Below are 6,327 nucleotides of genomic sequence, written 5' to 3'. Positions count from 1 at the left end.
AACAAGAATTGACAGAGTAACAATTTTATTGCTCTTATGTTGCGGAGTATCCACAAACATTACTGTTTGAAACATAGGGCCACTGCATACTCCATTAGATCAAATTCAAGTTAACATGGTTATTGAGGGAAATATTTTCTCACACTGAAAGCCATCTGTCAAATAAGTCTCAGAACTTTTTTTTCCATTAATTTCACACAAATCACCTGTTTTTAATGCAAGTGCATATTTTGTAACACCAAACATCTTAAAATAAGCTTATATAATAAACAATTACAATTTTGTTACAATATCTACACAGGACGTAAAGAGTTAATTTTACTTCAATGTGATTCGTCCTTTGAAGTTCATCATTACACAACAACAAATCTATGGACAAATTTTTAAAAACCTGTCAAAATGTCACACCCGTCTGCATGGAATGTTCCATTACATAATCTTTTCCAATTTGCGCACTATACATGATTAAACAATATGAGTTTATTTAACTTCTGCCTTATACTTGATTTGTTGTTTAAAATTTTCTCAGCAGACATTTTTTCCCATATGTTTTTAAGCGTATGCAGGAGTACAGGGATGCAATCTTACAAACAAGTTGAGTCTGATATAAGTCCTCAATCCCAATTTCATAATGGTAATCATGACCAAGAGCAGGAAATGGGTAATCTACAAAATTATTTTTAACAGAATGCAAAATCTTGGCCTGTATATATTTCCGTTGCATATCGCCAGCAATCACAAACATCTGAAACAGTTTATCTGAGTATTCTACAACAGAGTATACACAGCCATTTGTTTTAACCAGTTCTCCCCGGTTAACAAAATTTACAAATGCATTTTTACTGGCCATATTGGGAAAAGCATAGAGAGCATCACATTCTAATGCAGATTTAACTACTGGTGGCTTCAGTATGTGAAGACAGTCTTTGCATGTGATCTGCCTTGACAAGCGCAATGACACATATCCTGCAATATAATAGACTATGTTTTGCTTGTAAAATGAGAACTTAATCTTATCATCAAGAAGTGCACACCACTTCTCTATTTCATTTTCTGCAACACTTTCATCACTTTCTACTACATGCTTTCTTGCATGAAAATCATAAACAGGTGGCACACAACACACATTAAAATTTGATCAATTCTCATTCATTACAGTGACACTGTTACCCAAGAGAAACTTTCTCATGGCACATTTGAACTGGTATGCATTTGGATTGTTGTTCCAACCACCTCTGGGCCGAAAGCAGGAAAAAAAAGCCCTATGTGATTTTGTGACAGTTTATATGTCAGCAAATACTTCAGAGGAGATTCGACACGAAGCATACTTGACAGAGCTATGTGCCCGACTGATTGCATATCGAAAATTATCCCAAAAGCAAAAGTACTTCTTGCATGGAGCAGCAACGGAACACCAATAATTTTTAAGCTTTTGATATAATTTTTAGTGTCTGAAAATACCAAGCCAATAAGATTTGTTGTCAAGTCTCAGGGGGCTCTTATACCCTTTACCTAATGGATTTCTGGAGTTCAGAATATCAAAAATCCTATCAATATAATACAAAAATTCTACTGTTGCTTCACTTCCTTTAAAATTTGGTTCACCAATCCTCCTCAAAAACTCTATACTATCTGCCACACTAGAATTCAAAGTCTGTGTAGCTAATGAAACATTCATTTTTCTATTTACATAACTTATATGTTGCTCTGATAGTTTGTTGGCAAATGTCATACCTTCTTCTTGTTGTACCTTCTTCAATTGCTCAATGAAATGCCATCTAATAATGCCAGTTGGAGACTCGATAGATACTTCTGCTACAGCATTTATGGCTAACTTAATCATATGACACATCTCAAAGATACAATAAACATTGTATTTTTCCACAGGATGAGGAAAGTGGCTTTTAAAATCACCCTTGGAAAAATTTAAAGTTCAGCCAAGTGCTTATATTTACCTTGCAGCCATCACATGTAACACACCAAACCCTAATGCCAGAACTATGCAGCCTCTCAAAGCAGATTTTATCAGTGTGGCCTGATTATTTGCCTGTACACCGTTGATAAAGAAATATGCAATCGGGCATTTAAATTTGCCTTTAATAGAGCCAAGCATGAAAGTCAGAGCCTTAGATGCCTCTATTACTTCTTTTGACTGAGAAACTTCCCCACCAGAGTCTAAAAAAAAACTGTGTATTGCTTAGTTCCTCGGTTCCAAACTACTTGCTTCCTAATTGCCATACTGTCTACAATTAGACATGAATCGCTGAACTGGTCCCTTACAATTGGGTTCAAATCAATGTACTTAAAAAAATCTTTTAAGAAGCCAGGTTCACAGTCTACACTTGCCATCCATTTGGAAATCGATGATTTATGGGGCAGAGGCATTAATTTTTGCAGGTAATCACATGCTGCTGGTGAATAAAAGTACACAGTCATCACAAACATTTTCACATTTGTTGTGTATCTATTACCCTTTGACGAGAGAGAGTTGTTCACTAAATTGCACACTAATTCCACTTGTGTTCCTTTCTGATGATTGAGGAAATTATGTAACTTCTTAGGAAGATGCCCATTCTCCTTCAATGAACTTATGATGTCATCCATGGAAGATACTTTCTTCTCTCTTCTTCGAAGTTTTTCACAGACGCACTTCAGTTTACGTTTTAATTCGTGCACAATGTCTGAGAAAAAATTGCAAGTTTCGGTCGCCTTGTCTTCCATTTCTACTTTCGACTGTATACCACAATCAATTACTGAAGAACCAACTGCACTCTGAAACAAAGAAATAATTTCGTTATATATGATTGAAATATCTCAAGGCTTGATGAAAAAATATCATAAGAAAACTTTGGGCGTGTGAAAACATCCTTATACTAACGTTTTTGACACAATTCGCAGCTTCTGCATTGGATAATTGGGACATGCTTTCCACGGAAGAATTCTCATTGACAACATTCTCCACGCAATCAGTAGGTTCTGCAGCTGGCAAATCGAGCACAGATTCTATGACAGAACGCTAAAAACAAAAATATGGACCTGTATTACAACATTGCTTAGACCTATGTAGCTCATTTGTGTTCGTACGAAATAAATTCACAAAAGTAAAAAGCACACACATAGCAAGGAAATTAATTAGCTACCTCAAATGGAGAAGCATTCGTTGTCACTCAAAATCCTAACAACATGTCATCGTCGCTGTTTATTTGGTGGTATCAAATGAGCCGGAAAGTCAAAAACTGATGGCACTGCTTCGGGTTTGAGACGTTTCTTCCACGTTCTAGGGCTCACTACGTAATCATCTTGTCGCAAATGGTTTCCGCAAAGAGAACTGCAAGACGTAGGATTAAAACCTTTCCGCTTCACGGAAGTAATACACTTCTTTAGCAGCTCTGGGTGCTTTAGGAGAAACCTGTTCAAAAACATCGCATTAGCAAACGCACTAAGTCTGTATTTTTATCGTATTGTATCGGTAGTCCTATTACCTGTGAAATGGTAAGTCACTTTCCTTACTCCATCGCTTCGTACAATTGAAAGCGGAACAAGAAATCACCATTTCGATAATACTTAATTCCTTATACACCGTACAGACCGAGAGAAACTTCTTGCCAAATTCGAATATGGCGGTCAATACAGACGACAGTAATCAGCTGGTAGAGCCATCTATCGGTAAGTCCAGTAGTTGAGCATCCCTCATTTCGCTAGCTTTAGACGCCTGTCTTTGGTACGCGCTCCGCAAGTGCTACAACTTCTGAGACAATTCAAAAAATAGCAAGCAACTGGATAATGCAGGTTAAGTGGCATAACAATACAGCTACACCCACTGAAGCATTTTGATGATTATTTTCGTGGTTCACTAGACTGTAAAAATGCCCAAAAACGTACTATACGACATTATAACACTTCGACGGTACAGTTTACTGGTATGCTGGTATTGCTACCGATAAAACAATAGACCGGCCGTCTAATTAGGGATGGGCTAAACTGCGATTTTCTGTGAATGCTATTTTTCGGTAATTGCGATTCTTAACTGCGATATGTCGCAGTCAGGAATATCCCTCCACTATTCGTGCGACTTGTGATTTTGCTACTTCTGCGATTTTTGCGACTTACGCGATTTCTGTGACTTGTGCTATTTATTCGCTTTACGAGATTTAACACCCTAGATGGTACACTGTCATTAGGCGCAAGTAAGAAATGAACTGTGTCAATGCAACCGAGAAATATGGTCTTGTGTAGGTGAGCGCCTAATGTATCAATTCAGTAACCCAACTTAACAAAAAACTACCTCAAATGATATTATTAATATTTCCAACGATTCTTCCTCAGTTGTTATATGATATACGAAAGATTCGCTTGCCCACAGACAAAATCTCGTCTCAACAAAACAGTCAGTACTAAGTATGTTTTTCTTATGTTCTTCCTTTGGCTTTAATTTCATACTAATGGAACAAGTGTGAAAATATTGATAGTATGATATTGAAAATCGTAACACAAATACCACACACTACCATAGGAGTTCATGTTTATAACACGGATTCTAACCGCGGTATTACGTTCACGAGTATCTGAACCACACTGTCAGTCACTCGATATAGCAATAATTCAAAATATGAGTGACAGCAGAGCTGGAAAAATTGCCACAGCGTCTTAGCACCGTCTTTGTCAGAAGTAATGTTAGTTTCTAAGTTTGTGAATGAAGACAGGGCCATCGTTTATCTAAAGTGTGAAACCTCCCATCACTCCAGTGTTATCATCACCAGAAGTATTAGTAGTTGTATAACGTGAATTATATTGCTAGCAGTTAGTAGCAGTATAAATGTTTAATAACTCTGGTGATTTTCCAGACACAGTTCCCACTTCGATCACTGACTGCTCTATGTACCCATTCTGATGTAGAAGAGATAATCGTGAAGATTCAAAACGATCCTTGAAGAATTCGAAGTGTAAAAGAGCTATCATTGATACCATAAGTGTGCAAAATGAGTATTGGTACTCCATCGAAACGTTGCTACGAGACGACGATGCTACTCGACTGACAACCCGTGAAGACTTCGTATATGAAATTCGCCGAGAAAGCCTGCACTTGCATATAATTTTAGTATTGTGAATACAGTTAAAAATTTGGTAAAAGTTACATAGTAGACACCAGGATTGCTATTTTAGTAGTTTATGAACAATACATGCGTGTAATAAGTATCAAAATATTCATCGGAGTCTTATCCATTACCTGTTTTTGAAATTACCCTGCAGTTTCATCTTTTATGGCTCTTAGCACAACTTTTATTCTGCCTTCACATTCCTTGGCTGCACCAATCCTCAACTGAGTATAAAATTTTTCTCAGAGCAAATTAGCTTCTTGGTTCATTTTTTCGACCACAAGCATATAATACATCCATATCGTGAGACACAAGGTTCTTAGAACGTAGTACGGACGTAGGACAACAAATGGCATACCGTACGTAACGTTATCTGCGCTTTTTTGTTGCTACTTGCGAATCCTAGCCGCGACTTGTCACAGAAATCGCAGTTAAACTCGATAGCGTTTCACAAAGCATAACAGTAATACGAGCTTAGGTCGTCAGACGGCACATGGCATTGAATGTTAACTGTGCTCTTTAGTTGCTACTTGCCACGAAAATCGCAGCAACACAACAGGTTCACAGGAAGAAGTACGAAATTCGGCGAACAGATGTCACATGGCGTTAAACGTTGAAGACCACCTGCGACACCTAGTTGTGACTGAAGTAGCAGCTAGATTCTGTAGAGTCACTGATTTATAACATACGCGATTTATTGCTCACCCGTACACCTTTTTTTGATTATAGGCTCCTCACCATTCACGTGGTGCCCCCAAAACCAGATTTCGTAAACCGATTTCCCGTATTCATGTAAACACTTCAAAATCGATTCTGGAAATTCGCTCCTGGTTGCTGATTTTCCAATTCCGCAATTAATTTTCACTACCATGTAAAGGCAACCGGTTTTGAGGCATGCTTGGGCTTTCAGGTTTCGTCTTATTTCTACAAATTTTCGGTTAATATGGATGGAGTGGCTATTGCACAATGAAGTATAGATATTAAACTGAAGCTATTTACATCTCGTCTAATAGAAGAGAAATAGCGATTGTGCTGACTAAATCACAAACTGTAACAGCTGTTTTCCAGGCGCCATATTTAACTGGGCTAGCTAATCCGCTTCCAACCTAACATGTAAACGCGACAGCGAGAAACGGTTTCCGAAATTCGGTTTCACCTTCCGGAAGATATGTAAACCATGTAACCTTAGCGAATGAGTAGAAAAATCTCTCGTGCGGGCATTGTGTGCGTC

General features: G+C 37.8%; 1 long non-coding RNA gene across 1 annotated transcript; it reads right to left on the bottom strand.

Annotated features, from left to right (window-relative positions):
- Window positions 1-2,622: 2,622 nt before the first annotated feature.
- On the bottom strand, window positions 2,623-3,660 carry LOC126234488 (uncharacterized). The gene is made up of 3 exons (XR_007544736.1): window positions 3,141-3,660; window positions 2,879-3,016; window positions 2,623-2,772 (listed from the first exon to the last, which is right to left on the bottom strand). It is a non-coding gene; the product is annotated as an uncharacterized LOC126234488 (long non-coding RNA).
- Between the last annotated feature and the right edge of the window lie 2,667 nt (window positions 3,661-6,327).

Source organism: Schistocerca nitens, chromosome 1, assembly GCF_023898315.1.
Source record: "Schistocerca nitens isolate TAMUIC-IGC-003100 chromosome 1, iqSchNite1.1, whole genome shotgun sequence".
In the NCBI taxonomy this organism is placed as follows: Eukaryota; Metazoa; Arthropoda; class Insecta; order Orthoptera; family Acrididae; genus Schistocerca; species Schistocerca nitens.
This window is presented reverse-complemented; position numbering and strand designations above follow the sequence as displayed.